The sequence below is a fragment of the Phyllostomus hastatus genome, unplaced genomic scaffold (assembly GCF_019186645.2).
Source record: "Phyllostomus hastatus isolate PE091 unplaced genomic scaffold, TTU_PhHast_1.1 phas_contig_2248, whole genome shotgun sequence".
NCBI classification, from domain to species: Eukaryota; Metazoa; Chordata; class Mammalia; order Chiroptera; family Phyllostomidae; genus Phyllostomus; species Phyllostomus hastatus.
In genome coordinates, this window is record NW_025333761.1 from 20,741 (window position 1) to 33,931 (window position 13,191).

The 13,191-nt window shown below is 38.0% G+C and overlaps 1 protein-coding gene across 5 annotated transcripts in view; it reads left to right on the top strand.

The window, feature by feature from the left end:
- LOC123817873 (apolipoprotein R-like) overlaps positions 1-13,191 on the top strand; it is a 44,493-nt gene that overhangs the window by 20,565 nt on the left and 10,737 nt on the right. Inside the window, exons 1-2 of one of the 5 annotated variants that reach the window (XM_045837640.1) lie at positions 4,262-4,364; positions 9,293-9,948. The exons of 1 other annotated variant lie outside the window; for it this stretch is intronic. The gene's annotated coding sequence lies outside the window, so the exon portion shown is untranslated. Of the gene's footprint in view, positions 1-4,261; positions 4,365-8,636; positions 8,825-9,292; positions 9,949-13,191 lie in introns of those variants that run through there. 3 more of the 5 variants (XR_006785550.1, XR_006785549.1, XM_045837639.1) reach the window with 3 other exon arrangements.

A 13,191-nucleotide genomic window follows, 5' to 3' on the forward strand; every position in this document is an offset into this window, starting at 1 on the left:
AGACGTTGGTTGATTAAGGCAAGAATTTGCATAGAGCCACTGGGGAAAAAGAGCCAAAAAAATACATCAACCTCAAAACTAAAATGTAAGGAGCAAAGGATGGGGCTGGGCACAGGGGCCCTGGTGAAGAGAAGCCTGGAGGTCAAGGTTCCCCCAAAGGGATTTACAGGAATATCGTTTTTGCCACAAAATGCTCTTTCTAGCTCAGATCCAGGGAGAACACTCGTCATGCAGGAATCCCACAACCCAGACAAGTGCCTGAGGAAGCTCTTGGGTCAAGTGGGACTTGTCTGTCCCCAACATTGCAGTCCCTTTTTTATCCTTGCCCCCTTCTCAGTATCCCCCATCTCTACTAAGAAACCCGAGTTCCTGCTTACAGTGCCAAGGCTGAGCCTGAGCATGAAACCTGCCGGCTCCTCTAGAACATGCTCAAGGGTATGACTCGGCTTGTTTATTCCTAGATCCTCATAATAGAGCAGAGACAGGCGCACAGGTGCGTCCAGATAAATAAAGAGAAAGGCAACAGAGAAATGCTCTCGCAACTAACAGTAAGCACACCAACCCGCCGCCACCCAGACCAAAAGCCAAGCTGGCAGCTCCTCCAAACACCACAGGACCCAGGTCCACACATCCAATAGGAGCCACTGGTTCCTGTTACGGGAAATAGCTGCTGATTTCCAGTTTTTTGACTTTACAAACTTGGAAACTGATCCCCAAAGTGCGAGTTCATGACCCAGCAGGGTATGGGGACACTAGTGTGAGCACTGCTTGACCTGGTCCGGATTCTCCAGTTGGTTCAGGTGGGAGCGGGCAGTCCGCTGCACCTTCAGGGCCAGAGAGCACAATCCCACAGGCATCCTCTGCCAACACCCTGGGGCAGAAAGCCAGTGTCACCCTCACATCCGCCACAGTAGCTGGGACCCACACAGGACGCTCACCTTCCCACCCAAAACGAAACACACCACTCAAAGGGTCGGATCCTGTGCAGCCTCTGAGACTTGGAGCCTGTTTCCTGACTCAAACTCTCTGCACTAACTCGGGCTTCCCACTTTCCGGTTTCTGCTCGCCAGCCACCAAAGTCGCTTCCAGAAGGATTGTGGTTGCTATGAGCAACAGTGGACTAATCAGCTTCCTCGCATTCTAACTGCCCCCTTTGATTAGTCCTTCCAAATGGAATTAAAAACCAAGCCCTTAGTACCTGCAAGACCCTTGCCCAACATGTAATGACTTTTTTGTTGTGGGCTGGTGTGGGTTTTTAAAGATTTTATTTGTTTATTTTTATAGAGAGGGGAAGGGAAGGAGGAAGAGAGGGAGAAAAGCTCGTGCTCTGACTGGGAATCAAACTGGCGACGCATTGGTTTCGAAGACCAAGCTCAATCCACTGAACTGTATCACCCAGAGTGCGACTATGTGCTTTTTGTTGGAGGTAGTTTTGAACTTCTTTTTTTCCACAAAAACAAACAAATGAACAAACAAACAAACTCGGGTGCGTGATTGCTGAATAAGACATGTGGGTCTATCGTCTACAGCCAGCGGGATAGTACAGTGGGGTGAAAACACTTAATGCTGCCCATACATTTCCACTTATTTATTAAATACATAACTTAGAGTATAGATCCTTGGTGCTATGCCTGTCATAAATTCTTCATCCAGTGTCATTCTTAACAGTTATTTGACTTACGTCTCATTTCATTTAAAAGTTAACTGGGGCACACATAAGCCATGGAATTTGATGCTGAACCTAGAACATGCAGGACCTCTTAAGTACTGTCTTCTTTGTGACCATATTCTTTTTTTTTTCTTTTTTGAATCTCGTCTCCTCTGCTGTTGCTAAGTTCCCCCGATTTATCAAATTCTAAAGAGTGATTGGGGGCACTTGTTGGCTGGCATTTCACAGGAGGATGTTGTAGCCAGAATAATCTCCAAAACGATGGCATCTCTCCTTTTTTTTGAAGACTACTGTGCTGGGTGTTTCTGTGTGCTTGTTTTATTTCCGTATGCAACTTGAAAGAACCTTCTAAAGGCAGAAGCAAAACAATGGATTGTTAGATTAATATATCTCTGATGCTGTTGTGCTCTTCAATAGATTCCAAACTTTTTGTAAACCTCTCCTTAGGCTGTTAGCAGAAGAGGTACTGCCTCTTGCCTTTCATTGAAATTCTACTCTTTCAGAGCCCATTATAAATGCCACTTCCTTCATAAAACCTTCCTATTTTTACCCACTCCTTAGAAATAATTATGTCCAATTGTTGATCCATATAATTGTAAATACTGCACAGCACCCCTCTCTGGCCTTAGCCCATTTCACTATCTTCCTGAGCTTTATTACTGTTCTGGTTAACTCTATTCTCTCACACAGTATGCCTACTTTCTGTCCTTTACTCTGACTATGTCTCATCTTCTAACCTTGCACACGCCCTTTGTTTTCCAGATTCAGCTCACAGTCCTTTTCCTCTCTCATAAGAGCCTTATCTCTTTTTGTTTTGCCTTTTATAAAAAGTGGCTAGTTGGGTGAAATATTATGGTTAACATTGTTCTCATCCAAAGGATCTCTTATCTCTTCTGTACTTGTTGGTACTTCAAATCCCATAGAATACTCTCCCACTTTCTTAATCCATATTGCTTTCCCCTGCCACTGGTCACATACAGGATTAGGTGGGAGCTATGAACACCAGTATACCTGCTGGAGGAGAGAATCCACCAACAAAGGAACCACCGAAAGGTAAAAAACCCAATTACAATGAGAGCCCACACAAACAGAAGAAGGGCAACCCTAGAACATCCAGATAAGGAGATCAAAGAGACCACACCACTGAATCTCACAGAATTCCAACCATAGAAGTTCACCCTACAAAGACAGCTAGCAAAGCAGAACATCAGGAAGTGCAGAAATAAACAAAAAAAGTCATCTAAAATGGGGAGACAAAAAAAGAATATGCAATCAAAAGGAATAGAAGACTCCCCACTAGAAGAACTAAATGAAATGGAGGTAAGCAAACTATCAGATTTAGAATTCAAAATAATAGTTATAAGGATGCTCAAGGAACTCACAGACAACTAGAAGTAACTGAGTGAGAACTACAACAGTAGGAAAAGGAAATAGAAACTATAAACAAAAACCAGGAAGAAATGGAAAATACAATTTATGAAATAAAAACACACTAGAAGAAATTATAAGCAGGCTGGATGAAGCAGAGGATCAAATTAGAGTTGGAAGACAAGTGGAAAGAAATACCCAGGTAAAAAAGCTGCATGAAAAAGACTAAAAAATATGAAGATAGCTTAAGGGAACCACAGGATAACATGAAATGCAACAATATTTGAATCCTAGGAATATCAGAAGAAAAAGAAAATGAACAAGGGATAGAAACCATGTTTGAAAAAAATAATAGCAGAAAACTTTTCAAACCCAGAGAGGGAAAAAAAATCACACAAGTTCAGGAAGCACAGAGCGCCTCAATCAAGGTGAACCCAAAGAGGCCTACTTCAAGATATATTGAAATTTAAATGCCAAGTTTTAAAGAGAAACTTTATAATCATGGGGGTTAGGACACATTTATATATCTATAAATCCCTATAGATTTACAGGGATTACTTTAATCCCTATTAAAGTACCAATGACATATTTTATAGATATAGAACAAACATTTCAAAAATGTATAAGGAACCATGAATGACCCCGAATAGCCACAACAATTTTGTGAAAGAACATGTGTATTTTTGTTGAACAAATGCCTAAAGATGAGATTGATGGGTCATAAGAGGCATTTATGTGTTTGGCAGTTTTTCAAAGTGATTGTACCAAATCATAATTGGCTCCCAGAATATGTGCATTATTTACAATATTTTCTATTGTTTGTTGGTTTATATTTGGGGAGATTCTCTTGGGTGTAAAGTGGTATCACCTCACGCTTTTACTTTGCACTTTCTTCATAATTAGTGATGTTGAAGTACTTCCATGGGTATTGACCATTTGGATAGCTTTTTGTGAGGTGCTCTTCAAGTCTTTTATCCATTATTCTACTGGATAGTCTACCTAGTTCTAATTATTTGTAGGAGTGTTTTTTTAAGATAGTATGGGAAAAATTCCTTTGTGAGAAATACATTGCAAAAGTTTATTTTCTGCTCTCTGGCTTACCTTTTTTACTTTCATAAGACTTTAATGAGGGTTTTTTGATAAGCAAAAATTCCTAATTTAAGGTAGTGCAATTTGTCAAGTGTCTTATTTCAATTAGTGTTTTTTCTTTGTATTTTGATTAAGAAATATGCTCCAGTAGCCTCATGGTCAACTCTGAGGTTTGCTTGGGCCCCTCTCCAGATCGAGTGGGGACTGAGAAGATGAAGCTGTCATGTGTGGCCCCCAGGTAATCTGTGCATGGCCTGTCCCCAAGGTCAGCCTCGTCTGGGCAGGAGGTATTGTCATGAGCAGAATCTTCAGCCCCTCTAAGTCTCTCCATAGCCTCAGTTTTTAAATCTAGCATGCTCCAAATGCTGTTGCAGCTGAATTGTTTTCTAGAATTTGGTTGTTCTGACCCAAGTAGTCAGCAAACATTTTCTGCGAATCTGCTGTGAGCCAGGTGCTGAAGGCACAGTCAGAAACAGACAAAAATCAGCTCTGACTGAGTTTACTTGTTCAGGATGGGAGCCAGACATGAAACACTAATCATACAGATGAAATGCTCAAGTAATGATTATGTTGTAAAGAGAGGCAAAGTAACATGCTAGGGATGGAGTGCCATTTGAATCATCAACATCCTTGATACTAAAGCACATTTCATTTTCCAGAGATTATACTTACCACTTAACATGTGGTTTCATAGTACAGGCATTCTTTTCATTCCCTAATGCTTGTTTCTATTCTAAAATGTTCTGTTCCATTAGGACTTTAGAAGTTTATCAAACCTTGTTGTAAGTGAAAGCTATCCAAGTCACATTGGTGAGGCCTACATTTAAATTATTTGGATTCTGTCAATGCAGCATGACAGAAAGCAAAACAAGTAAAACAGAAACAAGAATCAGTATTTTAGTCAAAGTTCTGGATCAATCAGTCTGGCAGGCTGTAAAGATTGGGAAAAACTAAAGCAGTAGATAATTACCTTATACAGAGGGCAGGATATGGGCCAGGGTGAGATCAAAATTTAGTAGAAATTCTTGAAAAAGTAAGCCAACAGACAAAAGACAGTTAAATTCAACAGAAGAAAAATAACAGAGTCAGATGAAGATGATGATTATTGAATTGAAAGTGTTTAGAGACTAGAACTTAATAGAACATATCTAGGACAGATAATACTTGGTGGAAGTTAAGGTCTGATTAAATGTTTATTTTGTTCATTGTCTATGTGCCTTTAAAAATAAATCTATAGTGAAAAAAAAACTGAATGCCTACCTCAAAGTCACAAATATACTTTCCCATGTTTTCTTTCATATTTATGGTTTTATTTTTACAGATCTATGATTTACCTGAAATCATTATTATTTTAAGTGGAGAACCAAAATTTATTTTTTCCAGATAGATATTCAATTGACCTGACACCTTTTATTGAAAAAACCCTTCCTCTCATCATTGCTCTATAGTGTCACTTTGTCATAAATCAATTAAGTATGTATATTTTGGATTTGTTGCTTGAATCTCAACTGTTAACCTTTGATCCATTGGGCTACATTGGTCCAATACCACAATGTCTTATTTACTGTAGCTTTATAATAAATCTTGATAGTTAGCAATGTAGTTTCCCCAGTTTTGTTCTTCTTCTCTTATTCCTCCCCCGTCTCTTCTTTCATCTCTTAGAGACTTTATTTTTTACAACTTTTGAGCCTTTATAGTCCATGTGAATTTTAGGATCAACTTGTCAATCTCTGTCAAAATGCTACTTAAATTTTTATAGAATGCATGATATCTATAGGTCAGTTAGGGAATGATTGGCATGTGTACAACTTTTACCAATTTATAAATATAGTATTTTCCTATGTTTACTTATTTTATTTATTTTATTTTTATTGTATTTTTTCTATTACTACTTGCCCCCTTATACCCTCTTCCACTTCCACCCACTCCTCTCCCCCACTGCAATCTCCACACAGTTGTCTGTGTCCATGAGTCCTTTTTCTTTTTTGCTCAAATATATTTGTTTAGATTTTTATTTATCTCTTTAGCTTTCAGTGAAGAGCTTTTATACATCTTTCATTAGAGTTATACCTAGGCCCTTGGAATTTCAAATTATATCTTTCTAAAATGTCTTTTAAAATAACTTTGTTGACAGTATATAGAATAAAATTGTTTTTGGTTATTTACCTTGCATTCAGTGACTTTCTAATTCTAATACATTTTCTGTGTATTTGGATTTTTTGAGTTCTAAATTAGGTCACTTATGAGTAATAAATTTGCCCTCCTTTTTAATTCTCCTGCTATGTATCTACCTATTATCTATCTATCTACCTATCTCCTGAGTATCTCCCTATCTCATGATTTATGTCATATTTCCAATTAAAGGATGTGCAGTTCAACGTCAAATGCAAGTGGTGATAGTAGTTGTACTCGTTTCATTATTAATCTCAGGAGGAAAACTTTTTAATATTTCAGCATTATGTAGACTGCTTGTTGGGGGATTTCTTGCAGAAACTCTTAACCAGATTAAAGATAGTCCCTTCTATTCCTAATTTGCTAAGAAGCTTCTATATTTTACCATAGGTGGGTGTTGAGTTTTATTAAATGTTTTTTCTGCATTTACTGAAGTGATAGAAAACATTTTTGTTTTTGCTGTTAGTGTAAAGAACACTGTAATTTTATCTGTTGCTGTGTAATAAAGTACCCTAAATTTGGTGGCTTAAAATGATAATAATTGTTTTGTTTATAAAGTTGCAATCTAGGAAGGACTCTGCGGGAACAACTTTGCTTTACTCAATATCAGCTAGACTGACTCAAAGACTGGGAATCTTTGGAAGTTTGATTTGCTCACTCATATGTCTAGTACCTGACCTGGGAAGAGTTAATCAGCTGGGGCCTAGAATAGCTGAGGCTCCTCTGGCATCTCTGTCTTCACATGATGTGTGTCCTTGGTCTCACTGGTATGACCCCTCAGGGTAGCTCCAGCTACTGGCTGATATTTCAGATGTACTTTGTCCTGTAGATCAATATGTAAAATTCATAAGGTATTCTTTCCTGCTAACTGAGCATTCAGTAGACTATTTCACTCCTTTATAAGGTCAGCTGCTTCTGTGGGAAGGGATACAAGGTAGCACTGATGAATCCCAGAAGCATCAGTCCATTGACTTACTTTTTCCATTGTTAAATGGCTTTCTTGACCACAAGTATCATACCACAGCAGGGAATGAGGCGTTCAGAAAGTCCACAGGTGGCTTTCCTGGCCACAGGGATAGTAACTCTAAACCCAAACAAGAATCTGTTGTTGAATAAAACAAATCACTCTATCCTCTGTGATGAAAAGTCAAGTGGTTGGATGGCATCCTTGAAATATGGTACCATAATGGACACTGGTAGATTAAAATGCCAGTTGTCTTGTCCCACAGGCAAGATATGTGTGAGGCATGTTCTACATTCTCTGCCTGAGGTTCCCTAAGAGAGTTAGTTTCCGTTGCTTACAGAGGTAACCAGCTCACCAATGCAAGCTGCATTAAGTCCTTCCCTTCCATTTTTACATCCCTATTTTCTAATGGTGCACTACAGAATTACACCACAGATAAATTTCATGCACTCAAATTCTTGTCTCAAGTACTGCTTCTTGGCAGACTAAGGCAAATAGCAAGTTCTTATCCATTCATGTATTTTCTTCATTCATTAGGTGTTGATGTGATCCTTGCATGGACCGTAGGAGTAGGATTTCATGCTCTAAGGTTTTAATCCTGTTCCTGCCCTTCTTACCTTTTATTTAAGATAATAAATACTATTTAAATCACTTTTTTGTCATTATTGCACAAACTTTGAATATATGAACTGAAAAAGTAGAGGCCACTCTAGCCTCAAACCCTTCTTTAAACATAGGTGGAGACTGAGGCCTGAGTTAATGAATTTTGTAGCTAAGCCATGGGGCTAATTCTTGTCAAATTATATAAGGATGTGGTCTCCTGATAGAGCAGGCTGTTGGGGTTTTTCCACAATAGTAGAAGCAGATGGTTTACAGACTTTGTCTTCTAAATGTAAAGTTCAGGATCTTTCACAAGAAAACTTCATAGTCTTATTCCATTAAGTGAAAATTAGTATGGCATTAGTAGAAGGAGCTTGGACTTGAACTGGACTTGGGTTCAGAATTCGACATGGCTACTGATGAGTAAGTTCTTGGGAAGCATTCTCAGTCTTTCTGAATCAGTTTTCTTTTTTGTAAAATATGGCTATAATACCTATGTTAGATTTTTGCTTTAAGAAATTAAATGCTATTATTTATTTAAAAGTTTGGAAAATGATAACTAAGCAGAAGCTGTTTTCTAGAAAACAATCTGTTAAATTATTTAAATTACCTTTTTTATCTGATATACTCAGATTTTGTTTTAGTTCCTTTCTACTAATTGAAGGAACTTCATGTTGGATTTATTTCCTTTCTTTCCAGTAGGATTGAAATTTAATTGTTCTGTCATCAATATTGCAGAGGATTCCACTTGTTTTCTGCTGAGGAATGTTCCTCTTTATTTTTTTTTGAGAACTCAGCAATTTGGTTGTTATAGGCTTCATAGTGTGCTCATCACAGTTCAGTGGGATGATGGTCACTTGCAGACATTTTTCAGTGTTTACCATCCACTATGGATGAATATCTAGGTATCTTCATGCAACAGATATCCACAGCTTGTCCAAGGGGGAAAACATGAAATCCAGGTTGGTAACTTCACTTGTGCCTTTTGCAGAGACTAAAAGAAATAATGAATAAAGAACCCAGATAATTATTAGTGTACCAGTTCTAATTCAAATAGTTAATAATAAACCAAGTCTTGGAAGTTAACAAACATGCCTTCTACTACTTATCATTTAGTGCTTTTGTCAGAGATATAATGCTGGGCTAGAAGGTTCTTTACTCCAATTCAGTGCCATTGAGAATCTCTTAAAGTTGTCATGATCCTTTGTCCATTTATAATACTTAATCTTCTACCATTTAATTTTCCATGTGTGTTTTGCCTGTGCTTGAAGCACCACTCTAAGAAATTTCCCTTTTACTCTTCAACTAGTAAGGTTAATTTGGTGTCAGATACTCAAGAAAACTTAAGTATTGGGTAAATAATTGTTGTTTGGACTTTATTTTTGTCTTTTCACAGTTAAAGATTAACATGCTTTCTCTATTCCAATTAGGCTGTTAATACTTGGGAAGAAAATTGAACTTGAGATCTTTCTTATCCGTCATTCCTTCCTGCTGGGAACTGACACTAGTGAATGAAGACCTGACACACCCAGGAGATGGCAGAGAACATTCCTCAGGATCTCACCCTGACCCTTGAAGAAACTGCTACTCACATTGTTTTCCTAGCTTTTCTTGATTAGTCAAACACAAATAATTTTCCTAGTTTTGCTTGATTACTTAAAGATAAATGATGTAGACAACCGGCCAACAAGTGTTCCCTTCAAATAAGAATTCTTGGGGTTGTGATTGTAAATACCCTCATAATCCCAGACAGCACTCATGTTAAGGTCATAGCATTGTCTGCAAGACTTGGAGCTTTATTGGATTGTCCTGGTCGGGTCCCATCCTTTACATAAGCTACTCAGTTCTGTCCCTCCCCTTTAGTCATTCAAAGCTGTGCCATAGCCAAGATTTAGTTCCTTGTCAGGAGTCATTTTCCTACTCACTTAAAACCCCTGCTTTAGCTGGATCATGGCATCTGAGAACACTGAGCCCCAGTGCTGTATGTCTGAGATGCCTCACCATGTTTCCTGAGTTGCAGAGAATTTTCCCAGCACTGTGCCTCCTCGGGTTCTATTTCTATTGCAAAGCCTACCTGTCCTATGTGGTAAGTATAGACATGATAGGGAAGGTGGGTGTTTTTATTTTCTATTTTATTTTTAAATATATGTTATTCATTATGCTATCACAGTCATCCTACTTTCCACTATATATTTCCCTCCACCCTTCACACCTTCTCCTACCTGCATCCCCTCCTGTAGTTCATGTCCATGGGCCATACACATAAGTTCTTTGGCTTCAACATTTTCTATATTATTCTTAACCTCCCCCTGTCTATTTTCTACCTACCATTTATGCTACTTATTCCCTGCACATTTCTCCCCACTTCTCCCAGCTTCCCCCACTGATAACCCTCCATGTGACTTCCCTTTCTGTAATTCTGTTCCTGCTCTAGTTGTTTTCTTAGCTCATTTTTGTTTTGTTTTAGGTGTGGTTGTTGATAGTTGTGAGTTTGTTGTCATTTTACTGTTCATAGTTTTCATCTTCTTCTTTTTCTTAGATAAATCCTTTAATATTTTATATAATAAGGGCTTGGTGATGATGAACTCTTTTAACTTGACCTTATCTGGGAAGCACTTTATCTACCCTTACATTGTAAATGACAGCTTTGCTGGATAGAGCAATCTTGGATGTAGGTCCTTTCCTTTCATGACTTTGAACACTTCTTTCCAGCCCCTTCTTACCTGCAAGGTTTCTTTTGAGAAATCAGCTGATAGTCTTATGGGAAATCCTTTGTAAGTAACTGTCTCCTTTTCTCTTGCTGCTTCTAGGATTCTCTCCCTAATTTTTATCTTGGGTAATATAATTATGATTTTCTTTGGTGTGTTCCTCCTTGGGTCCAACTTCTTTGGGACTCTATGAGCTTCCTGGACTTCCTGGAAGTCTATTTCCTTAGCCAGATTGGGGAAGTTCGTCCTTATTTGTTCAAATAAGTTTTCAATTTCTTGCTCTTCCTCTTCTCCTTCTTGCACCCCTATGATTCAGATGTTAGAATATTTAAAATTGTCTTGGGGGTTCCTAAGTTTCTCCTCACTTTTTTGAATTCTTATTTCTTCAGTCTGTTCTGGTAGAATGTTCATTTCTTCCTTCTGCTCCAAACCATTGATTTGAGTCCCAGTTTCCTTCCCATCACTGTTGGTTCCTTGTACATTTTCCTTTATTTCACTTTTCATAGCCTGCCTTCACTTTTTCATCTATTTTGTGACTGTACTAAACCAATTCTGTGAGTGTCCTGATCACCTGTGTTTTAAATTGTGCATCTGATAGGCTGGCCATGTCATTATTCCTTAGTTGTATTTTTGAGCTTTGATCTGTTCTTTCATTTGGGCCATTTTTTTTTGTATCAGCATGCCTGTTTTGTCCTAACGCGCCCAGCCTTAGGTATTTGCCAGGGCAGGGCAACCTAATGCTTGCACTGTGGCACTGTATGTTGGTGAGGGACTCAAAAGGGAATAATGCTGTTTGCTTGGCTCTTGTCTGGTTTTCAGTCACTTTCCCTCCTTTCCACAGGCAAATTTGGCCCTTCTGGTGCTGGCTCCTGGGTGTATGGGCTTGTGCATATTCTAGGACCCTGTGGGTCTCTGCAACAATGTCTCCTGAGTGGCTGGACATTTTTCCTGTTGCTGCCATTCCCAAAAGTTTTTATAGTCAGAGGTTTTGAGGCTTTATTTCCCTCCTCCGGAAACCTGGATTGTGCAGTCTGTTTTGCTCCCTAGTTGTTCCTCCCAGTTTATCTGCACACAAATGTGGGACTGCCCACTCTACCAACAGCCATCTCGCTAGGTCTGCCAGCTGCTGCTTTGACACAAGACATCTCTGCCTCAGGTGGCCATTAGTTTTCTGGCAGTTCTGGTTGCTTTTGTTTTAAAATTTGTTGTTGTTCTTCTTTTGGTTGTGTGAGGAGGCACAGTGTATCTCCCTACACCTCCAACTTGGCCAGAAGTCAGGATGGGTGTGTTTAAACCAAGGTATGGGAAAGAATTTCTGATTAAGAATCAGTTAAATATAAGCAAATGTGAATAATTCAGTGCAATTTTTGAAGAGTTCAAAGAAGTGTTTTATTAAGAAATATACTTAACTAATTTTAGTATTTCTGGTATAGGCTACAATTACAAAATTTGTAAACCAAAATATTACCAATACTTGAGCAGCTAATCTAGCCACAAAAAACTTTTCTTTATTTATTTTTTTGGTTTTTATGTTAATTTATTATATTTAAAAGATACTCCTACATTATCTCTTTTTATGAGGCCAACATCATCCTAATTCCAAAACCAGATAAAGACACAACAAAGAAAGAAAATTTCAGACCAATATCACTGATAAACATTGATGCTAAAATCCTCAACAAAATACTGGCAAACCACATCCAACAATACATTAAAAAGATCATACACCAGGACCAAGTGGGATTCATTCCAGGGATGCAAGGATGGTTCAATATTCACAAATCAGTAAATGTAATACATCACATAAACAAAAGCAAAGACAAAACCACATGATCATATCAATAGATGCAGAAAAAGCATTTGATAAGATACAGAACCCATTTATGATAAAAACACTCAGCAAAGTGGGAATAGAGGGAGGATTCCTCAACATAATAAAGGCCATATATGAGAGACCTACAACCAACATCATACTCATTGGGCAAAAATTAAATTTTTTCCACTAAGATCAGGAACAAGACAAGGATGTCAATTTTCACCACTTCTATTCAATATAGCACTGGAAGTTTTAGCCACAGTGATCAGACAAGAAAAAAATAAAAGGCATCCAAATCGGAAAGGAGGAAACAAAACTGTTAGTGTTTGCAGATGACATGATAGTGTACATAGAAAATCCTATAGACTCAGCCAAAAAACTGCTTGACCTAATAAATGAATTTGGCAAAGCAGCGGGATACAAAGTCAATATCCAGAAATCAAAGGCAATTCTGTACACCAACAATGTAACAACAGAAGCAGAAATCAAGAAAAAAATCCCATTTGCAATAGCAAAAAGAAAAATAAAATATCTAGGAATAAACCTAACCAGAGAGGTAAAAAAACTGTATTTAGAAAACTACATAACACTCAGGAAAAAAATCAAGGAAGACACAAACAAATGGAAACATATACCATGTTCATGGATTGGAAGAATTAATATAATCAAAATGTCCATACTATCCAAAGCAATTTACACATTCAGTGCAATTCCTATTAATGTACTAATGGCTTATTTCACAAACATAGAACAAACACTTCAAAAATTTATATGGAATCATAAATGAATAGCTGCTGCAATTTTG